The sequence below is a fragment of the Pelophylax lessonae genome (assembly GCF_965119305.1).
Source record: "Pelophylax lessonae genome assembly, chromosome: 6".
In the NCBI taxonomy this organism is placed as follows: Eukaryota; Metazoa; Chordata; class Amphibia; order Anura; family Ranidae; genus Pelophylax; species Pelophylax lessonae.
The window spans coordinates 307799140-307823128 of NC_138773.1; the positions used below are offsets into that span (position 1 = coordinate 307799140).

Genomic DNA, 23989 nt, shown 5'->3' on the forward strand with positions numbered 1-23989 from the left:
TGCCTGACTTTCTCCCTCTCCCCCGCCGATCGCAGAGTGGCCGGCGGACATCGGGTCCGCCGGTCACACGCGCGGGGGGGTCCGTGACCACGCGGGAGCGCGCCTCCGGTGGCACGCGCTCGCTCCCTAGACCCTCACAAGCTAGTGACGTAGCCCTACGTCACTTTGCCTGTGAGGGGCTGACCGCCGCCGTAGATAGTCGTGCGGCGGTCGGCAAGTGGTTAAAGTGGTTGTTAACCTGTTGCCGACCGCCGCACGACTATATACTGCGGCGGTCAGCCCCGGCCAGGCAGAGTGACGTATCGGTACGTCACTCTCCTGTCACTGACTTGTGAGCCAATTGCGGGCGAGCGCGCGCCCGCCCCGTTCACCGACAAGTCAGTGCGTGTGACCGGCGGACCCGATCGTCCGCCGGTCACTCGCGATCGCTCCGGTGAAGGGAGAAAGGCGGACGGCTTATGTAAACAAGCCGCCCGTCCTTCTCCCTGGTGTAAAAATGAAGATCAGACGGTTCTACTATGTAGGACCGTTGATCTTTGTTTTTACACCAATAGCCATGTCCCTTTACAGTTAGAAACACGCCCCTAGGACACACTTAACCCCTCCCTCTCCAATACAGTTAACCCCTTCCCTGCCAGTGTCATTTTTGAAGTAACAGTGCATATGTATAGCACTGATTACTGTAGTAATGTCACTGGTAACCCCAAAAGTGTCAAAAATGTCAGTCAAGGGTCCGATCTGTCCGCCGCAATGTCGCAGTACCGCAAAAAAAAAAAAACGCAGATCGCCGCCATTACGCGTTAAAAAAAAACCCACCAAAAATGACAAAAATCTTTCCCTTTGTTAGTAAACGCGATAACTTTTGCGCAAACCAATCAAAATACGCTTTTTGCGATTTTTTTTTACCAAACATATGTAGCATAAAACAAATTGGCTGAAAATGTTAAAAAAATTTTGATTTTTACATTTTTTGGGGGGGAATTGCATATTAAAAAATGTGAAAAATATTGTTATTTTTGCAAAATTGACGCTCTTTTTTTGTTTATGATCAAAAAAAAAATCGCACAGGTGATTAAATACCACCAAAAGAAAGCTCTGTTTGTGGGAAAGAAAGGACGTCAAATTAGTTTAGGTACAGCGTCGCACGACCGCGCAATTGTCCGTTAAAGTCACGCAGCAAAAAATCGCAAAAAAAACCCTGGTCTTTTAGAAGCCAAATCCTCCGGTGCTTAAGTGGTTAAAGCGGAGTTCAACCCAAAAGTGGAACTTCCGCTCTTTTGTTTCCTCCCCCCTCCGGTGCCACATTTGGCACCTTTCAGGGGGGAGGGGGGAACGGGCACCTGTTTTTGACCAGGGACAGCCCCTCAAAACAATATTTTTCACATTTTTTTATATGAAATTCTCAAAAAAAAAGTAGAAATCAAAATTTAACATTTTAGGCCAATTTGTTTTCTGCTACATATTATTGGTTAAAAAAAAATAAATCGCAATAAGCGCCTTTTGATTGGTTTGCGCAAAAGTTATTGCGTTTACTAACTACGGGAAAGATTTATGTCATTTTTATTGTTTTTTTTTAAATTTTTTAACTAGTAATGGTGGCGATCTGCGATTTTTTTTTTGCAGGACTGCGACATTGCGGCGGACAGATTGGACCCCTGACTGACATTTTTGACACTTTTGGGGGGGATCGGTGACATTAACTTTACTGGTGATCAAGGGGTTAAGTGTGTCCCTAGGGGCGTTATTCTAACTGTTAGGGGGCGTGGCTTGTGATGTAATCACAGAGACATACGATCCTACATAGCAGGATCGCATAGCCTCTGATTACTTCAGGGAGAATGACAGACGGTTGTGTTTACATCAGCCGTCTGTCTTTCTCTCTCTCCTGCGGGAGATCGCGAGTGACCGGAGGCCATCGGAGCCGCCGGTCACATGCGGTGGCTCAGCAGGGAACAAGCCTACAGGCTCATGGGCAGAGATGTATAGTAACTAAGTAGAACTACTTCACTACTGTACTTAAGTACGGAAAGGCGGTATCTGTACTTTCCTAGAGTAGAATTTTTTTCTCCTACTTCCACTTTTACTTCACTACATTGTTTCGATGATTTCAATACTTCTTGTCCGATATTTTTCTTTTGTGCTGCATAGTTACTCGTTACAATTATAAAAATTACCACTGCCAGAACAGTAGATGGCAGATTTCATGAAGCTCAAAACATGTGTATTATCAGCGCATACGAAAATAAAAGCTACTGTATGCATAAATAAAAGCTGCATTTGAAATAATAAAAAACAATATGATGTTCAAACTTTAGGCTCGGTTCACACTGATGCGATGCGGGAAGGCTGCGAATTCGCAGCCTGTTCCCGCATCGCACATGCACCCCCGGCAGTTCACACTGCCATATGCGATCTGCTGGGGGTGTCAATGTAATCTTAACGACACCCCCAGTTTGATTGCATATCGCAGTGCGATCGTGCAGTTCGCACAGGATGGGATCGCACAAGTGTGAACCGCTGTGCGATCCGATCCTGATGCGGCTGCAAAAATGCCTCCTGTGCGTGTTTGCACCGGGTGCGATGCGAATTTAGCCATACAAACTGTATGGCTAAACTCGCACCGCACAGCTGATCGCATGTAATGTCGGAGCAGTGCGCTCTGACATTACATGCGAACCCGGCACTCGCAGAAGTGTGAACCGGGTCTAAGACTTCTTTCTTTAATAACTACATAACGCAGTACTTGTACTTTTACTTTCAGTACTTGAGTAGCAATTTTTTTTTAAAAAACTACTTGCAATACTTAAGTACAAAAAATGTTGAATACTTTAGTACTTCTACTGAAGTCACTTTTTGATCGAGCACTTTCACTTCTACTCAAGTATGGGTTTCGAGTACTTTATACAACTCTGCTCGTGGGCGAGCAACATAGTACTACGTCGCTTTGCCTGTAAGCGGCTGAGTGCTGCAGTAAATATACAGGAGGCATTCGGCAAGTGGTTAACCACTTGCTGACAAGCCACTGTACTTATACTGTGGCAGGTCGGCTCTGTTCAGCTAGTGGGGGCACCAATCAGTGGGTCCGGTGGCCGCGATGTCCGCCGGGCATCCGCAATCACTCACCATAGAGAGAGAACGGCTGTCTGCCAAAGTATACACGGCACATCGCTGTTCTGTCAGTGAAGACTACAGGGATCCTCCTAATTAGGAACACAGGTCCCAATGTTCATCCAGCAAGCCCATCCCCCCACACAGTTAGACAACACTCCCCTAGGGACACATTTAACCCTTTGATCACCCCTGGTGTTAACCCCTTCCCTGCCAGTGTCATTAGTACAGCAACAGTGCATAGGTATAGCACTGATTACTGTAGTAATGTCACTGGTACCCCCAAAAGTGTCAAAAATTTCAGTCAAGGGTCCGATCTGTCCGCCGCAATGTCGCAGTCCCGCTATAAATCGCTGATCGCCGGTGTTCCGTGAGAATTACCTACCCGTGAGAAAAACCTACCCTCGTCACTTCCGGTGCACCCTCATTGTCTGTAACGCGGCGGTGACATTAAAACAGCTGCCCGACAATATGAATCATCTCCGCTCCTTCCCCTGACACTTCACTGATGTCGGCGAGTAAATATAAAAGCGCCGCCGGGTGTATGAGAAGATACATAACGGAGCCGCCAGCCGCTTTTATATTTACTCGCCGACATCAGTGAAGTGACAGGGGAAGGAGCGGAGTTGATTCATATTGTCGGGCAGCTGTTTTAATGTCACCGCCGCGTGGGTAGCTTTTTTTCACGGACACCCTAATACTGTCATACTACTGCGCATGCCCAGTAGTCAGCTCCTTATCTTTTTCATTCGGTTTCCGGGGCTCTGAGCATGCGCAGTGCTGCGCTGCTCAGCTGTTCCTGCCCGGAAGTGACGAAGGTAGGTTTCTCTCACGGGGTAGGTAAATCTCACGTTACACCGCCATTACTAGTAAAAAAATAAAAACGACACAAATCTTCCCCTAGTTTGTAGACGCGATAACTTTTGCGCAATCCAATGAAAATACGCCTATTGCGTTTTTTTTTTTTTTTTTTTTTTACCAAAAATATGTAGCAGACAACAAATTGGCCTAAAATGTTAAAAAAAATTTGATTTTTAATTTTTATTGGGAATGTTATATAGCAGAATGTGAAAACATTTTTTTTTTTTTCTTCAGAATTGTCGTTCTATTTTTGTTTATAGCGCAAAAAAAAAACAAAAAAAAAAAAAAACGCACAGATAATCAAATACCACCAAAAGAAAGCTCTATTTGTTGGAAAAAAAGGACATCAATTTTATTTGGGTACAGCGTCGCACAACCGCGCAATTGTCCGTTAAAGTAACGCAGTGCCAAATCGCATAAAATGGCCTGGTCATTAAAGGGAGAATCCTTCCGGTTCAGAATTGGTTAAGTGGGGTAAAACCTTCTGGTCTAGAAGTGGTTAATTAAACAATGTGAAGTTGGAAGTCGATTGGTTACCATGCACAGCTGCACCAGGCAGTGCTCCAGTTTGAGTAAATGGCCCCCACTGTCTATGTGCAGGTTGTCTTCCAAGTTGCGGAGAGGCCGGTGCCGGAGAACAATCACCCAGCGCTTACATCTCCGTCCTGCACCAGTTTACAATTAGGAGTGGATTTCCTGCCAGGCAGTGTTGGCCGGTGGGGGGAATCGGGGATAGGAGGGGGGTCTGAAAGGTCTGCTTGTTCCAAATATGTTTATATACCAAGCAGCCAAGTCTTCCCTCTCACCACACCCCCCTGTATGGAAACTGTGCGGCCGCACCTACGTGATTCATCCACAAAGCAATGTGTATGGTTTTTATTTTCACACAAGGAAGCGGAGTAAATGTGAACCGCATGTAATGGAAGGGGGAAGAGTTCACATGACGATTATCAGTGATAAATTCCTCTTTAACACATTAACCTCAAACAATTCATTCCATTTGTATTGACCCGACAAGGCCTAAGGCTGCATTCACATGTCAGCGTATGAACGCGGGCAGAACCGCCGCGGTTCCGCCCGCGATCCGGAGCTTTATTGCAAATCGCGGGACGCCTAGCGTTGCCCGTTGATTTGCAATAGCCCCCCAAACGCCGAGTGATTTTGCCACGATTTACGCCCGCCGAATCGCGGCAACATCGCGCAAACAAAATCGCGGGACGCAATACGCTCCAAAGAAGCTCTTGTACTTTTTTGGAGCGTTTTTGTAACTGTGATTGGCTGTGGCTTGAGGTGTAGGAACAGTGATCAACGATCCTACATAGTAGAACCGTATGATCACTATTCTCACACAGGGGAGAATGACAGGTGGCTTTGTTTACATCAGCCGCCTGCCTTTCTCCCGCTTTAACGGATGATCGGGTCCGCCGGGCACACGCGCGGGGGGGGGGGGTCCGTGACGCGCGCTCTGTCCCCAGAGCCTCACAGTACCCATATGTCACTGACGTACCCATATGTCACTTTGCCTGTGAGGGGCTGACCGCCGCAGTATATGTACTTGCGGCGGTCGGCAAGTGGTTAAAGTGGAGTTCCAGCCTTTTCTGTGTTTATTAAAAGTCAGCAGCTACAAAAAGTGTATCTGCTGACTTTTAATAAACACACAGTTACCTGTCCCACGGTCCAGCGATGCGGCCGCCTGAAGCCTCGATCCTCTCCCTCTGGTCTCGGCGGCACCAGTATCACTGGTGTGGGCACCCGGCTGTGACAGTTGTCGGCTTCACAGCCGGGTACGCACTGCGCATGTGCGAGTTGAGCTGCGTGTCTTGATTGGCGGGCAGTCTTCTGGGACCTCTGACATGTCCCAGAAGATTGCAGGGAGGGAGGGGAGAACTTCCGCTCAGGGCGTCACGGCTCTCCGAGCGGAAGTGGGAGCGGGTACATGTCAAAAGTAGGTACCCGCTCCCCCCCCAAAAAAAAATGACATGCCACATGTGGCATGTTAGGGGGTTAGGACTACCTAAAGCGGAAGTTCCACTTTTGGGAGGAACTCCGCTTTAAATTATACAGTGGATTAAGTAATTATTTTATCACCTGCAGATTTTGTAAGTTTTCAAACTTACAAAGATATTAAGGGTCTAAAATTTTTTTTTATTCATAGATGTATTTCAAATGAAAGAGACAGAATATCAACCAAAATTCCAGAAAAAAACAAACGCATAATAGAAAATGTTATAAATAGAGTTGCAGTTCAGTGAGTAAAATAAGTATTTGATCCCCAAGCAAAACATGACTTAGCACTTGGTAGAGAAACCCTTGTTGGCAAGCACAGATGTAAGACGTTTCTTGTAGATCAGGGATCCTCAAACTACGGCCCTCCAGCTGTTGCGGAACTACACATCCCATGAGGCATTGGAAAACTCTGACATTCACAGACATGACTAGGCATGATGGGAATTGTAGTTCCTGAACAACTGGAGGGCCATCGTTTGAAGACAACTGTTGTAGATGGGTACCAGGTTTGCACACATCTCAGGAGGGATTTTGGTCCACTCTTCTTTACAGATCTTCTCTAAATCCTTAAGGATTCTTGGCTGTCACTTGGCAACTCGAAGTTTCAGCTCCATAAATTTTCTATAGGATTAAGGTGTGGAGACTGGCTAGGCCATTCCATGACCTTGATGTGCTTCTTCTTGAGCCACTCCTTTGTTAACTTAGCACTTTGTTTTGGGTCATTGTCATGCTGGAAGACCCATCCATGACCCATCTTCAGTATTCTGGGAAGAAGGTTTTCATCCAAGAATTTACAATACATGGCCCGTCCATTGGCCTCTCAATGCGGCAAAGTTGGCCTGTACCATTAGCAGAGAGACAGACCCAAAGCCTCATGTTTCCACCTCGGTGCTTGACTGTAGGGATGGTGTTCTTAGGGTCATAGTCAGCATTTTTCTTCCTCCAGACACAGCGAGTCAAGTTAATGCCAAAGAGCTCAGTTTTGGTCTCATTTGACCCTAGCACATCCACCCAATCCTTTGAATGATTTAGATGTTCATTGGCAAACTTCAGGATGGCCTGTACATGTGCCTTCTTGAGGAAGGGGACCTTGCGGGCACTGCAGGATTTCAATCCATGGCGGTGTATTGTGTTACCAATGGTTTGTTTGGTGACTGTGGTCCAAACTGCCTTGAGATCATTTACAGTGCATTGCGAAAGTATTCGGCCCCCTTGAACTTTGCGACCTTTTGCCACATTTCAGGTTTCAAACATAAAGATATAAAACTGTAATTTTTTGTGAAGAATCATCAACAAGTGGGACACAATAATGAAGTGGAACAAAATTTATTGGATATTTCAAACTTTTTTAACAAATAAAAAACTGAAAAATTGGGCGTGCAAAATTATTCAGCCCCCTTAAGTTAATACTTTGTAGCGCCACCTTTTGCTGCGATTACAGCTGTAAGTCGCTTGGGGTATGTCTCTATCAGTTTTGCACATTGAGAGACTGAAATTTTTGCCCATTCCTCCTTGCAAAACAGCTCGAGCTCAGTGAGGTTGGATGGAGAGCGTTTGTGAACAGCAGTTTTCAGTTCTTTCCACAGATTCTCGATTGGATTCAGGTCTAGACTTTGACTTGGCCATTCTAACACCTGGATATGTTTATTTGTGAACCATTCCATTGTAGATTTTGCTTTATGTTTTGGATCATTGTCTTGTTGGAAGACAAATCTCCGTCCCAGTCTCAGGTCTTTTGCAGACTCCATCAGGTTTTCTTCCAGAATGGTCCTGTATTTGGCTCCATCCATCTTCCCATCAATTTTAACCACCTTCCCTGTCCCTGCTGAAGAAAAGCAGGCCCAAACCATGATGCTGCCACCACCATGTTTGACAGTGGGGATGGTGTGTTCAGGGTGATGAGCTGTGTTGCTTTTACGCCAAACATAACGTTTTGCATTGTTGCCAAAAAGTTTGATTTTGGTTTCATCTGACCAGAGCACCTTCTTCCACATGTTTGGTGTCTCCCAGGTGGCTTGTGGCAAACTTTAAACAACACATTTTATGGATATCTTTAAGAAATGGCTTTCTTCTTGCCACTCTTCCATAAAGGCCAGATTTGTGCAGTATACGACTGATTGTTGTCCTATGGACAGAGTCTCCCACCTCAGCTGTAGATCTCTGCAGTTCATCCAGAGTGATCATGGGCCTCTTGGCTGCATCTCTGATCAGTCTTCTCCTTGTATGAGCTGAAAGTTTAGAGGGACGGCCAGGTCTTCCTAGATTGGCAGTGGTCTGATACTCCTTCCATTTCAATATTATCGCTTGCACAGTGCTCCTTGGGATGTTAAAGCTTGGGAAATCTTTTTGTATCCAAATCCAGCTTTAAACGTCTCCACAACAGTATCTCGGACCTGCCTGGTGTGTTCCTTGTTCTTCATGATGCTCTCTGCACTTTAAATGGACCTCTGAGACAATCACAGTGCAGGTGCATCTATACGGAGACATGGTTACACACAGGTGGATTCTATTTATCATCATTAGTCATTTAGGTCAACATTGGATCATTCAGAGATCCTCGCTGAACTTCTGGAGAGTTTGCTGCACTGAAAGTAAAGGGGCTGAATAATTTTGCACGCCCAATTTTTCAGTTTTTTATTTGTTAAAAAAGTTTGAAATATCCAATAAATTTCGTTCCACTTCATGATTGTGTCCCACTTGTTGTTGATTCTTCAGAAAAAAAATTACAGTTTTAGATCTTTATGTTTGAAGCCTGAAATGTGGCAAAAGGTCGCAAAGTTCAAGGGGGGCGAATACTTCGCAATGCACTGTATAAGCTCCTCCTGTGTAGTTCTGGGCTGATCCCTCACTTTTCTCATGATAATCCTTACCCTATTAGGTGAAATCTTGCATGGAGCTCCAGACCGAGGGCGATTGATGGTTATTTTGTATTTCTTCTATTCGCGAATAATCACTCCAAAAGTTGTCTCCTTCTCACCAAGCTTCTTGCTGATGGTCTTGCAGCCCATTCCAGCCTTGTGCAGGTCTATAATATTGTCCCTGATATCCTTTGACAGCTCTTTGGTCTTGCCCATGATGGTGAGGTTTGAATAGAAGAAAGATTCTGTGAAAAGGTGCCTTTTATACACATAATGAGTTGTCATCAGAAGCACCTTCTTACATTCTTACATATCTTCTTGCATAGCTGTCACGCCCCCTAGACGCCGGCTTTTTGATCTACACACGCGGGACGCCGCGGTCTGCTGTTTGTTTTTCTGATGTACATGTTTCAAGTCGGCTCACTGTAAGTGCAATTTGTTATTAAACGTTTTATATGTTGGTAATGGGATTACTTCATTCGTTACGATCATTTCCCTACATACACATGCGTTATCATCTCCGGAGTCCTTAAGGCTCCTTTCACACTATGCGCTCCGTCGGACGGATTCCGTTTTTCTCAGCGGGGGATCGAGCCGCCAATCCCCCGATGAGCAGGAGGATGACAGCTGTGTCTCCGCGCTGCGTGCGGAGACACAGCTGTCAGTTCCCCATGCATCTCTATGGGGGAAATCGGATGGGAACAGACCGTCGGTCCATTCTCACCCGATCCCATCCGATCCGCTGGACGGATGGAAAATAGGGTTTCCATCCGTCCAGATTTGACGGATCGGATGTTAGCGGACATGTCTCCGCTGACATCCGATCCCCCATAGAGATGCATGGGGGGACCGTTCAGATCCGCCAAAAAAACGGACAGGCGGATCTGAACGGTCCGCCTGTGTGAAAGGGGCCTAAGCCTTACATGGTGCAGTAGAGCATTCCCGATTCCTGTAAGATGAGTTATACTAGGTTCTACATCTAAGCATATGTGGCCGTTCCATTAAGTTGGAGGCCTCAGCTTTTGGTAAGCTGCCACTTTGTTTGTATGAGAACGGGTGTATTTCTATCTTACCTTGGGATTCAAGCCTCCCGTTCTGGCATCACCTTTCTGGGACTTGTGCTTTGTGATTTGGATCACTCATGGACTTTTTGATTTGTGTTTCTTTGTTTTTTATCATATTTTCACTGATTTGATTTCACTAATATATATATATATTATTTTTTTTTTTTGGATATTTCACTGTATTCAATTTTTTCACACTGTGTGGGTATACCACATTTATTAGCGCTGCACTATTTTGGTTTATATATTTGTCGATTTGCTATTGGTCAAGTGTACAGCTGCTTTCACCGTCATCATTTTTCACACCTTCAAATTCGCTTGTTGGTTTAGCGCAGGATTTTTTTTATTTTTATATGGCACACTAGGAGCCATCCTCTAAACCACACTGCGCATGCAACAGGCAATCTACACCACACTGGACATCTGCAGGGGGTTGGCTGCAAGAACCAGGAAGAGACAGTCAGCCCCCTGATGATGTAAAAAGAGAAAGATGGTGAATTGCGGCATCAGATTATACCGCTGGATTTGGTGGGCGTTGGAGTTTTTATTTATTTTTATTTTATTTATTAAGACAACACAGGTAAGAGAAAAAAAAAAAAAGGTCCTCTCCAAGGCCTTATTTGCACGGTTGAGCCATGTTTTTACTGCTTCTCTTAAAGAAACGAAACCCAAAGAAATACTCAGCACTTCATTCCAGTGATGCCACCTAAATTCTTCTCTGGCCACTATCGTCTACTTTGGGCGGTGGGTTTTCAGCCCCTTGATTGGCCAGTGGCAGAATGACATAATCTTGCGCATGCGCACAGGAGTCTGACATTCCAGCACAGCCGGGGTGGGCTAAGAATGCACATTAAGTTGCACATGTGCAGCTCAGTGTGCATTCAATATAAGAATGCGAGCAGGCAGGTAAATATTTTCTATTGCAGAACGAGAGCTTCTTGCTCGCATTTTTTTATTATTTATTTCCCTTTAGTTTAAGCTGCAAAGGATGGGGGTGTACACATTAGGGATCGACCGATTATTGGCAAAGCCGATATATCGAGGGCCGATATGCACTTTCCCTGATATATCGGAATCGGCCGCTGAGGTTACCGATATTGCCGATATTTTCGGAAAGTGCTTGTACCGGAGTGATCCCTGCAGCTAGAGGCATCAACCCGGTTCCGGCGTCCATAGCCGGCGGTCGGCTGTCTTGTAATGACAACCGATGCGGCTAAGAAACCGCTCGGCTGTCATGAAAAGGAGCGGGAGGGGACGTACCCTTCTGTGGCTCGCCTAGGACTCCCATCCCACTGGGAGACCCGAGCAACCAGCCTGCACGGCCACCGAAGACCCGATCAAAGCCGCACTCGGCTCTGATCGGGTCTCCATGCAAAAACCCGGAAGTGATGTCATGACCACCCCTCTATGTTATGGAAACGAGAAGAGAAGGAGTCCTAACACTTATTCCCCCAGGAGTGACAACGTTGATCCAAAATATACAGGGCAGCGGGTGAGCGTTGTCACCCTGGAGAGGAAGTGTTATGGGCAGGATCACCAGGTGTAAACGAAGGCAGACAACAAGAAAATGAATGCAGTCAGCACATCTAAGGTAAACTGCAATATATTTATTTTTTGTTTTTGAGTTTAGATAGAAAAGAGAGGTCAGCCTGAGCCCCAGTGGGGACACAGACTGCAAATACAAACATGACAGGGGTTCCAACCCATCCAAAATAAAAATGGTTTTTAAAAAAATGGCTGTAGATACACTTAATGGGCTGGGAGGATGAGCTCAGACCTGAACCATAGGTACCATCTCTGTGCAGTACTAATGAGGAACAAGCAGTCAATCCCGATTATGCAATATGGCCGTCCTAAATAATTGAACAGTCTAATTATATACAACCTTAATAGAAGCATGATGCAGTGATATTAGGTCATGTATTTATGTAATATGGCTGCCCTACATATTTCAAATAGCTTATTATATAAATCAGGGATCCTCAAACTACGGCACTCCAGCTGTTGCTGAACTACACACCCCATGAGGCATTGTAAAACTCTGACCGTCACAGACATGACTAAGCATGATGGGAATTGTAGTTCCTGAACAACTGGAGGGCCATAGTTTGAAGACCCCTGATATAAATCCTTAAAGCAGTGGCGGCTGGTGCTCCATGGCCGGGGGGGGGGGGGGGTAGCGGCAGACAGACCACACCATACCCGTCCCCCCCCCCACTCTGGACTGACATGTGGAGGGCAGGCAGCGGCGGCGCAGAGGCTTCCCATCAGTCTCCTCTGTGGGTCGGGCTTCCCCTCTGTCTCCTCCCTCCTCCTTCTCTGCCAATAGCATGGCTTCTCCTTTCGGCCAATCGGGAAACAGGTCCAAGGACCCGCTTCCTGATTGGCCAGGAGGAGAATCTGTGTGACAATAGCGAATATTCATTTGCTATTGTCACACAACTACGTGGGCTCGGGGCGCACTGCTCTGCACCTCGAGCCCACCCTTTTTTGAAGCCTATTAGAGCCTCTGGCTCCAATCACGTGCTTCAAAAAAAAAAAAAAAAACCCCAATGGAATCCATGCTTCTGGTGCCCTGCATTTAGATTAGAGGGCCGGACGCATAGGGGGGCAGCGTCCCTGCGCTCCCAATGGATGGGCCGCCACTGCCTTAACCACTATAAGACCGGAAAATTTGACCCCCTTCCTGACCAGGCCCCATTTTGCGATTCGGCCCTGCGTTATTTTAACGGACAATTGCGCGGTCGTGCGACGCTGTACCCAAATGAAATTAACGTCCTTTTTCCCCCACAAATAGAGCTTTCTTTTGGTGGTATTTGATCACCTGTGCAATTTTTAGTTTTTGTGTTTTAAACAAAAAAAAAAAAGGGAGTGACAATTTTGCATATAACAATATTTTTCACATTCTGCTATATAACATTACCATAAAAAAATTAAAATTTTTTAACATTTTAGGCCAATTTATTTTCTACTACATATTTTTGGTAAAAAAAAAAAAAAAAAAAAAAAAAAAAAATCACAATAAGCGTATTTTGGTTGGTTTGCGCAAAAAGTATTGTATTTACTAACTACGGGAAAGATTTAGGTCATTTTTATTGTTTTTTATGTTTTTTTTTACTAGTAATGGCGGCGATCTGCGATTTTTTGTGGGACTGCAACATTGCGGCGGACAGATCGGACCCCTAACTGACATTTTTGACACTTTTGGGGGGACCAGTGACATTACTACAGTAATCAGTGCTATAAATATGCACTGTTACTGTAATAATGACACTGGCAGGGAAGGGGTTAACCCTATGGGTGATCAAAGGGTTAAATGTATGCCTCATGCTTACTGACGTATGTGTGGGGGAGGGGATTCTGTGACACAGACAGAGATCGCAGGTTCAGCTATGCTGAATCCTGTGATCTCCTCCTGTCTGTCACTGAGAAGATCCGCCTGCTTTGTTTACATAAGCAGGCGGGTCTTCTCACACTTTTCCCGACGATCGGGGGAATCGCTGCCTCTCCTCCTCCGGCCCGACTACAGCTGTGTCTAAACCGAGACCACTCAGACCGCCGAGACCACTAGGAGTCCAGCGACGTAGGTCTATGTCCCTGGACCCAGGGGAGTCGCACTGCCGCCGTAGGATTACTGTCAGCAGACGGCAAGTGGTTAAAGTGACATTAAACAATAATATCTTTATTCTCCGAAAAAGAATCCATACACATCCACAACTTAACCACTTGAAGACCAGGCATTCTCTGACATTTGTTGCTTACAAGTTAAAACTAAAAAGTTGGCAACCCTGCCCAATGGGGAGATTTCTTTTCACTTCCTGTCCCATAACCAAAACAGGAAGTGAGAGGCAATCTTTCTAAAATGAGGGAATCCTGGTGTGACGTCAGAACTAGTATCCTCATTGGAAGCAATCCTCTCTATTACATTTTAAGCAGCAAACCACAATTTGGGATTTTCTTTTACTTTCACTTTTGATGATGACGGTAAACAGGACAAATAGAGAGGGTGAATCTGCCTAACAGGGACACAGCCAGCGATAAAAAAAAAAAAACTTTTAGATACTCTCATCCTTTTCCACTCTATCCAAAACTAAAAAAAAAAAAAAAAAAAAAAGTTGCCTTTAGGCCCCTTTCACACTTGTGCAACCTAAAAGTTGTGCGATTTTACCGCAATTTTACAGCGATTTTGACTGGCCTTGAAGCAATGCCTATGTCTTTGGACCTCAAGGTGCATTAACCACTTACCGCAAAGTGAGGTAGGGGTACGTCGGCTGACTTTGCGGTGTTATACCAGTACCGTTGTTTAGAGCCGGCGGTTGACTTTCTGGCGGTAACGACCGATGCGGCTCAGAAGCCGCTCGGTCGTTACCCTGGCGAGCGGGAGGGGACATCCCCCCTCCCGCCTCCTTACGCGGCTTTGCCCAGGTCTCCCGTCCCACCGGGAGACCCGAGCACCCAGCCGGCACGTCCGCCGGCTGGATGGAGTCCCGATCAAAGCCAGAAGCGGCTTCGATCGGGTCTCTGATGACGTAACCTGGAGGCGGCGTCCATGACATCACTTCCGGGTTACTCTGCTGCAAAAGGCGGCAGATTTAAAAAACGTCTGTATGCAAAAATGCCGTTTTTGGCGTTTTGCATACATGGAAGTGTAGTGGAGGGGTTTGGGGTCTTTTAGACCCTCGATTCCTCCATAAAGAGTACCTGTCACTGCATATTGGTGTCACAAGGGATGTTTACATTGCTTGTGACAGCAATAAAAGTGATCAGATTTTTTTTTTTTTAAAACCTGTAATAAAGTTAAAAAATAAATAGGAAAAAAAATTTTTAGTCGCCCCCGTCACTGTTAGCTCGCGCACGAAAGAAAACGTATACGGAAGTTGAGCCGCAAATGAAATCACTGTTCAAACCCCACATGTGAGGTATCGCTGCGATCGCCAGAGCGTGAGCAATAATTTAAAAAAAAAGAGATACACTCCAACTCTAAACTGGTAACCGTTAAAAAATTTTAAAGCGTCGCCTATTGATATTTCTATTGACCGTAGTTTGTCGCCATTTCACGGGTGTGCGCAATTTTAAACCGTAACATGTTGGGTATCTATTTACTCGGCGTGACATCATCTTTCACAATATATAAAAAAATGGGCTAACTTTACTGTTTCATTTTTTTTTTTAAATGCAGTGAAATGTGATTTTTCGTAATTTTTTGTTTAAAAAAATGGCGTTTTAAAGACCGCTGCGCAAATACTGCGTGACAAAAAATATTGCAATGACCGACATTTTATTCTCCAGCGTCTTTGCTAAAAAAATATATATAATGTTTGGGGGATCTAAGTCGTTTTTGAGGAAAAAATACAGATTTAACTTGTAAACAAAAAGTGTCGGAAATAGGCCTGGGGCTTAAGTGGTTAAGGTGCTGGGGCCCCAGTGACTTGCTAGTACCACTGACCCCTCACCCTTATTGTAACTTACGAAGACCCAAAGTTTGATCCCCACCTGCCTGAAAAACAAAGCATAAATATGCAAATCTTCTGCTCAATCCCAATGCACAGACCAGGAATATACAGCGTACAGCAGGGTACAATGCAATTACAGCGACAGCGTTTAACATCTGCCGCCCAGCTGCCACAGTCACATGATCAGTAATCACGATGGAGCAGCGGCAAGACAGCTGCCATGTCTGTGCAGGCATTTATTATATAACTGCACCATTATTAATCTGTATACACCGCGAAGGCCGCAATAATCTGTTCTTATGTAAGTGCAGTTTAAGAGATCATTATCAGTGTTAGGCATGGATAGGCGAGCTGGTATATGTCAGAGGTACACTAGAAGTCATTATAAACCGCATGCAATGTCAGAGATCCTGTAGTTGATGGAGAAGGACAGGTTCAAGCATTACCTACATATCTCACCCTGAATTTTAATTCTGTAGACCCCGAGGTCCAACATTTGCCAAATTGCAATATTTGATTCAAATAAATAATAAAGACATTTCGAGTGACTCACCCTCAGCCCTTAAACTTTCATAATTAGGACTCATCTACATTGGCTGCCCACAAGATCCGGGTCTGATAGTGCTTCACCAGAAGAACCAGGATCCATAGTCTGAGGCCACAAGACCCGGAGGCCTGGCAGTTCTTCGGCAAAAGACCAGAGATCTAGCAATTTTAACACTAGTTAAACACAAGTCCAGGGGCCCGACAGTTCCTAAACCCGACTCTCTGGGCCTGACAGTTCTTAAACACAAGTTCAGGTGCTCAACAGTTCTTAAACATGACTCCCAGGGCCTGACAGTTCCTAAACCAGAGTCCCGGGGCCTGACAGTTCTTAAACGCGACTCTCTGGGCCTGACAGTTCCTAAACATGACTCCCGGGACCCCGACAGTTCCTAAACATGACTCCCGGGGCCCGTCAGTTCCTAAACATGACTCCCGGGACCCCGACAGTTCCTAAACATGAGTTCCGGGACCCCGACAGTTCCTAAACATGAGTTCCGGGACCCCGACAGTTCCTAAACATGAGTTCCGGGACCCCGACAGTTCCTAAACATGAGTTCCGGGACCCCGACAGTTCCTAAACATGAGTTCCGGGACCCCGACAGTTCCTAAACATGAGTTCCGGGACCCCCGACAGTTCCTAAACAGGAGTACCGGGGCCCGTCAGTTCCTAAACAGGAGTACCGGGGCCCGACAGTTCCTAAACAGGAGTCCCAACACTTCTTAAACACTAGTCTCGGGGCCAGGCAGTTCCATGACAAAAGACCAGGGAGTCTAGCAATTCTTAAACACGAGTCCCAGGGCCAGACAATTCTAAACACAAACCCCAGGGCCTGGCCGTTCTTTGCACAAGTCCTGGTCCTAAGGTCCAGCAGTTCTCGGCTACAAGACTCAGGGCTCGGTAGTTTTTACCTCATATATTGGCACAAAACGTTTTCTATCACTCCAGTCTACAAACAAGGCCGAGACATTGCAGAGATAAACAAATATGGAGGAAAGGAAAGTAAACAGGACTGCCACCATGGCAACTAAATTCTTGCTTCATTTTCCCAAACAATAGGCCTAAAATGGTCCCTTCAGGACAGAATCATTTCAGCGGCCGCTTCTGAGAGACGCACGGCGAGTGGCCATGGCCTTAATCTTTAGACGCATGTTGCCTGGCTGCGTCCGCTATCAATCTTTTCAGACCTGGAACAAGCATGCTGTCAATTGTGTCAGAATTCCCTATTCCTATACCTGTTCCAGGTCAGGCCAGGTTCACATATTTGCAGCCGCGGTTCCCAGCATGGGGTCCCTTGCGCCCCTGTTCGCCAGTTCAGGTGCAAATCAGGTCCAAATCTTTGCCTGAATTCCCTATTCCTATACCGGTTCCAGGTAAGGCCGGGTTCACATATTTGCAGCCGTGGTTCCCAGCATGGGGGTCACGTGTGTCCCTGTTAACCAGTTCAGGTGCGAATCAGGTCCAAATTTTTGCCTGAATTCCCCTTTCCTATACCTGTTCCAGGTAAGGCCGGGTTCACATATGTGCGGCCGGGTTCACCTATGTGCAGCCGCGGTTCCCAGCATGGGGTCCCGTGTGTCCCTGTTAACCGGTTCAGGTGCGAATCAGGTCCAAATTTTTGCCTGAAGTCCCTATTTCTTTACCTGTTCCAGGTCAGGCCGGATTCACATATGTGCAGCCGCAGTTCCCAGCATGGGGTCCCTTGCGTCCCTGTTCACCTGTTCAGGTGCGAGTCAGGTCCACATTTTTGCCTGAATGCACACCTGAACCCAACCCAAAAAGACGCACCGAACCTTTTTACGAGCCGGGGACACTCATGTCATGCCGATTGGATGCGAGGAAACCAGCATCCAATTCACACATATTTGAACCCAGCCTCAGGGACTCCAGAAGCCCTGAAGCCAAAACATCAGCATATGACAGCCAAGCATTTAGCATTTTGAGAAGGAATGGTCAGCAATGGCAGTTTTCCTTCAAGGGCTTAGGCACTAAAAGCATGCTAGCAAGAATACCCAGTTGCCCTTAGCAACCAGACTCCATGTTTTGTCATTATAAAGTCTGGACTCCAGAAATGACAGTTGGGCGCAGGCCGGTTGCTATTGGCAACGAGACATTCTTGTTAGTATATTTTCATACATAAGCCTCCAAATCAACAATGGCAGTTTCCATAGATCTGTGACAGAGATCCTTTAAAACGGTTGCCGTAGGTAACGGGATTTTTCCATTTTTTTTTTTTTTTTTTTTTTTTTATTAGACATTCAAGTCAGTAAAAGTTTTTTTTTTTTTTTAGGTCAGTGAAGATCGGACATTACAGAACGCCAAAAACGAAATGGCGAGATAACAAGTTGCCGAGTAACCAAACGCTCTCTTATTTCCCTTCTTTGTCATTTCATTTTAGGTTGAAACAAACTGAGGGAATTTTTATTTTTACGTTTTCCATTGTCTATATGTCAAGATTACATTACCACGAAAACCGGTCACTCATGGAACGCACGCAATGAAATAATTTCCTGCCCGACTAGAAAAGTTTCCTTCCTAGGTTTATAGATAATCCACACCTAAAGCTGCCCCAGGTCAGTCAGTCAGACGATCGGGTACGGTGAGACCACCCGTAGGGCTCGTTCACACACACAGGGGGGCGACTGGCGGTTTTCCAAACAGAATAAATGCTGTTCGCCAACTAGGGCACATAGAAGACGATTGTTTTCTATGTGGCCCATTCACACTGCGACACAGCTTGGAGGTGACATGTATAATTTTACCGCATCATACGGGAAGATGCTGCATGTCACCGCACAGCAGCACAACACACCACACTGCCGTGCGGCAACCTGACTGAAGCGGCACTTTGTACACTTAAGGCTACATTCACACCTGAGCGTAGCGTTTTTTTTTTACCGCGATTTTACCGCTATTTTTACCGCGATTTAACCGCGATTTAAAGGCGTTTTTTGTGCAGGCGTTTTTTGATTGAATAGATACCAATGGAAAACGCCTGTAATCTGCCCAAAAAGAAGCTCATGTACTTTTTGAGCGTTGGGCGTTTTGTAAACAGCGTCAAAACGCTCAGATGTGAACAGGGGCCATTGAAATGAATAGGATTTGTCTTGTTGGGCGTTTTGAGAGCTGATCCTAGAGCAGAAAAACTCCCCAAAATCGCCCCAAAACGCCTAGATGTGAATGGAGCCTAAGGCTGCATTCACACTTGAGCGTAGCGTTTTTTACCGCGATTTTTACCGCGATTTTTACCGCGATTTTTCATTGACATCTATCAAAAACGCTGGTAATCAGCCCAAAAAGAAGCTCATGTACTTTTTTCAGCTACAGGCGTTTTGCAAAACGCTCAGATGTGAACAGGGGCCATTTAAATGAATGGGGTTTTACTTGTTGGGCGTTTTGGAAGCGTTTCTTTTGAGCGTTTTTGGAGCTGAAAACGCCCAGGTGTGAATGGAGCCTAAAGGTTAAAAACAAGAAAAAAAGTAAACAATGCGATGAACTGAAACGCATGTCAACCCTCCCCCCTCACCACCACAGCTCACTGCAGACAAAAACTGATAACGTGTTTAAAAAAAATGTATATATTTTTGCATTTTCTGTGCGTTTTTTAACGCTTTTTGTTGCATGAAAGAGCCCCGAGGCCTTGTTCACACTTCCCATTCCGTTTTAGAGACGGTTCACATATATGCGATGACAGACATTGCATGTGATTCGGAGCGCACTGCTCTGCAGATCACATGCGATGTCTGTGTGATGCAAATTCAGCCATACAGATTGTATGGCTGAATTTGCATCGCATTCGGGCACAACTCGCACAGGACCTTTTTTTTGGGTCCGCACCAGAATCGGATCGCATGGGTGTTCACACCTATGCAATCTGATTCATGTCCGAACTGACAGTGCGCACTGCGATATGCGAACTGATCTGGGGGTGTCGTTAATTTTGTATCGACACCCCCAGTGATTCGTATATGGCAGTGTGAACTGCCTGCGAGTTGAATGCGACGCGGGAACCTGCACGGGATTCGCAGGGTTCCTTGCATCACATATGTGTGAACCGGGACGTGCTTAGGGCCCTTTCACACCACAATGTGCATAAAAACACAGAAAAGGAACACATGCTTGCTACGCATTTTTTGGACACGCTGCGCTTTAATGCGTATTCACTTAGGCTTCATTCACATGTCAGCGTATCGATCGCGGGCAGAATCACCGCGATTCGGAAATCATTGCAATAGCACCCCAAACGCTGTGCGATGTTGCCGCGATTTGCGCCTGCCGAATCGCTGTAACATCGCGCAAAAAAAAAATCGCGGGACGCATGACGCCCCAAAGAAGCTCTTGTACCTTTTTTGGGCGTCATGCGTCATGCAAATCGCGGCAACATCGCACAGCGTTTGGGGTGCTATTGCAAATCACGGGCAACGCACAGGCGTCCTGTGATTTGCAATGATTTCCGGATCGTGGGCAGAATCGCGGTGATTCTGCCCGCGATCGATATGCTGACATGTGAATGAAGCCTTATTTTTTCTGTACAGGCCTCATCAAGGGTCAAAATGCGAGCTTTTTTTTTTATATGAACTAGGTTGCATTAAAAAGCATTTATTGTGTTGCATAAAATGCAATCATGCTGCATTTTTAGGACCCTTTACACCGATCAGTTTTTCTTACGTTTCTGCCTAAGGCCCCTTTAACACACAGAGTCTGTCAGGCGGACTCCGTTTTTCTTGATCCGCTGATCCCCCGCTGAGCAGGCGGATGACAGCTGTGTCTCCGCGATGTGACACATCTGTCAGGTCCCCATGCATCTCTATGGGGGAATCGGATGGGAACGGACCGTCTGTCCGTTCTCATCCACCAAAATAGGGTTTCCATCCATCTGGTTTTGACGGACCGGATCAGATGACATGTCTCCGCTGACATCCGATGCCCCATAGAGATGCATGGGGCATCCGTTCAGATCCGCCCGAAAAACTGACAGGCGGATCTGAACGGACTCCCTGTGTGAAAGGGGCCTTACACCGCATTCATACTGAAGCTGCACGACTTCGGGGGCGACCTGTGAAGTCGCGTGCAGCGTGACTTCGGCGCGACTTGCATGAACTTCCTAGAATGAATGTCTATGCAAGTCGCTCCAGGTCGCCCCATAGTAGTACAGGATTCTTTTTCTAAGTCGGAGCGACTTGTGTCGCTCCTATTAGAACCATTCCTGTACCACACAACGGACTGCGACGAACCGCGACTTGTCAGGCTGACGAGTCGCCCGACAAGTCGTATTAGTGTGAATGGAGACTAACAAAAAGCATAAGAAGAATGCATGACCATTAAAGCGGAGTTCCACCCAAAAGTGGAACTTCCGCTTTAGGGAGTCCTGACCCCCCGACATGCCACATTTGGCATGTCATTTTTTGGGGGGGGGGAGCGGGTACTTAGTTTTGACAGGTACCCGCTCCCACTTCCGCTCGGAGCGCCGCGGCGCCCTGAGCGGAAGTTCTCCTCTCCCCCTCCCTCCCTGCAATCTTCTGGGACACGTCAGAAGTCCCAGAAGATTGCCGGCCAATCACGGCGCGCAGCGCGACTCGCGCATGCGCAGTGGGTACCCGGCTGTGAAGCCGCAAACTGTAACAGCCGGGTGCCCACAGCAATGATGCCGGCGCCGAGGGAGAGGATCGAGGCTTCCGGCGGCCGCATCGCTGGACCGTTGGACAGGTGAGTAAATGGCTGGAACTCCGCTTTAAGAGCCCATTCAGACAGGGGCAACACGACTTGCTGGGGCGACCTGTGAAGTCGCGGTGCACAGCGTGCAGCGCGACTTGCAGGGACTTCATATAATTTAAGTCAATGCAAGTCGCCTCCAGGTCGCCCCAAAGTAGTACAGGACCCTTTTTCTTGTGGCGCTCCTATTAGAACGGGTCCTGTACTATTCAATGGCGGGCGACCGACCGCGACTTGTCAGGCGACCAAGTCGCCTGACAAGTCGCGCTAGTGTGAATGGAGTCTTAATCCTATGGAGCTCTTCTCACCAGTTAGTAGCGAGTCAATTGCATTTTTAAAAGTCTTGCTTGCTGCATTTTTGGCGCAGGACTGGTACAGAAAAAAACAAAAACAAAAAAAACACCAAAAATACATCTACCCATTGAAATAAATGGAAAACGGGGAATAAAAAAAATGCACCAGCGGTTGCGTTTTTGGTGCGTTTTTTTAAAGTCACACTTTTTTTTCACAGGTGCAGGTTGATGTCGGACAACCACAAAGCGCACCGGAAACACGGCAAAAAATGCATTGGTGTTTTTACGTTTTTTTTATCCAATGGAGCAGGGTGAAAGAAGCCCCATGCAACGCAGTTCTAGAATGTAAACAGGGCACATAGAAAACGATCGTATTATTCGAGGTCCTCGCATTGAACAACGCAGGTCAGCGTAGATGGTGGAATCGAGCCGCTAGGCTAGGTTTACATTAGCCCGCCAGGGAATTTGCAGCCTTGGCCACATTTTAGCGCATCACACTGCTTCAATTTTCTTCTTTTTTTTTTTTTAAACTTTATTTAACACGTCACATAGTGACACATCATGTCACTGCATAGCAGAGCGGTGCGTTGCGCGGGACATCCAATGTGCATCAGAAAAACAAAGACATGCAGCATTTTAGCGCCGCACATAAAGTGCGTAAAAACGCAGATCAGTGTAAACAAACCCTTAGGGTGCCATCAGAGCATCGCGGATTGCGCATGCTTTGTGTCCACAGGATATGCGCAGCCCATGTTTATCACATGATCCTGGCCTGGCGGTGGGCGCAAAGGTGACAAAACAAAAGCGTTTTTTTTACTGCTGGTCATGTGACTTGCCTTTTTGTTTCTGGCTTTTTACCAATAATTCCATATAATTATCCTTGAGATCGACTGCGACTTTAGCGTTCTGTAAATGGAGGTTTTCAGTTTATTTGTTTTTCTATTAGGGGAACTAAGCGGATTGTTTTTTTTTTTTTTTTTCAACCTATGTATTAACAGGAGGAAATAAATAAAATATCGCTCATATGACGCAATTCGGAGGAAAGTACGCACCGATCAGCCAAATAACCGACATGTTTCTCATCTTAGCCACAAATTGAGCATCGCTTGAGACAACCAGGCTGTATAGGGTATCCATTTGTCAGCAGAGCTTGCAATCGAATAGTCTTTGGTCCCGTCTCCTATACTCCAGGATCCTGTGCTTCCCCCTCCTAGAAGTTATTTTGGTAAACACACAGCCATGTGACCTGGCAGCTGGTGAATGTGCTTTATGATGATGCAATTAATAAGCATTTCCCCCCCCATTATAACCCCCCCAGATCCCTTCCCCCATGACCTACCTGAGCTGTCTTCTCCCTCCTCTGCCTCTCTCTGTGTATTTCTGGTCTGGCTGGTTCACAAGTAAAGCTTTAGGTGTTGGCTGTGAATGTTCAAGACTTTCTTACACTCCCTCTTCAACTCCAAATGTCAGGCAATGTCTGCAATGGCTGGAGCACCCCCTGCTGGGCAAGTCCTGTAAGTGCAAGTCCTCAGGGTAACCCTTTACCTGCTGGGCAGGGTGCTCACTTCCTGTTTTTACTAATGCTGGCCAAACACTTTCCTAAAAATAGTTCTGAAGCTGGATACACACTATACAACTTTTGTTGGTAGATTTCCTTTAGATTTACCTTCAACAATGTTGTGCAAGGGTCTGCCTGATTGCATACAAATTGAAAGTGTTTAGGTCTGACCTCATATTATATGGTTTTGGTAAAGCTGGCCATACAACTAGCCGAAATATTGGGCAAACTCATTTTCGAAAAAAGAAAAATCGGCCGTGAGAGCAAACGATCGTGCCATCATGTAATGACCGAATTCCGAAAGATAAATCGTTGAATGGACATAAATGAATACGTTTTTCATTCATTTTGTCACATATACCTGGTGCAAACAGGTCAGGCGAGAAACACATTAACCTTTCAATTTATCGTTCGTTTATCGTTCAGTCGGCGGATTTTCAAACTGTTCCTTCGATTTTTCGGCTCCGAAAAGTTAAAAACGATTTTCTATTTGTGCCCATTAACTGGACGAAAAACGAACGATCGGACCAA

At 46.1% G+C, this 23989-nt stretch overlaps 1 protein-coding gene across 1 annotated transcript in view; it reads right to left on the reverse strand.

Moving 5' to 3' along the window:
• The window catches only part of TMBIM1 (transmembrane BAX inhibitor motif containing 1), a 172187-nt gene extending 148830 nt beyond the window's left edge, over positions 1 to 23357 (reverse strand). Inside the window, exon 1 of the mRNA XM_082260123.1 lies at positions 23240 to 23357. The gene's annotated coding sequence lies outside the window, so the exon portion shown is untranslated. The remainder of the gene's footprint in view (positions 1 to 23239) is intronic.
• Positions 23358 to 23989: the final 632 nt, after the last annotated feature.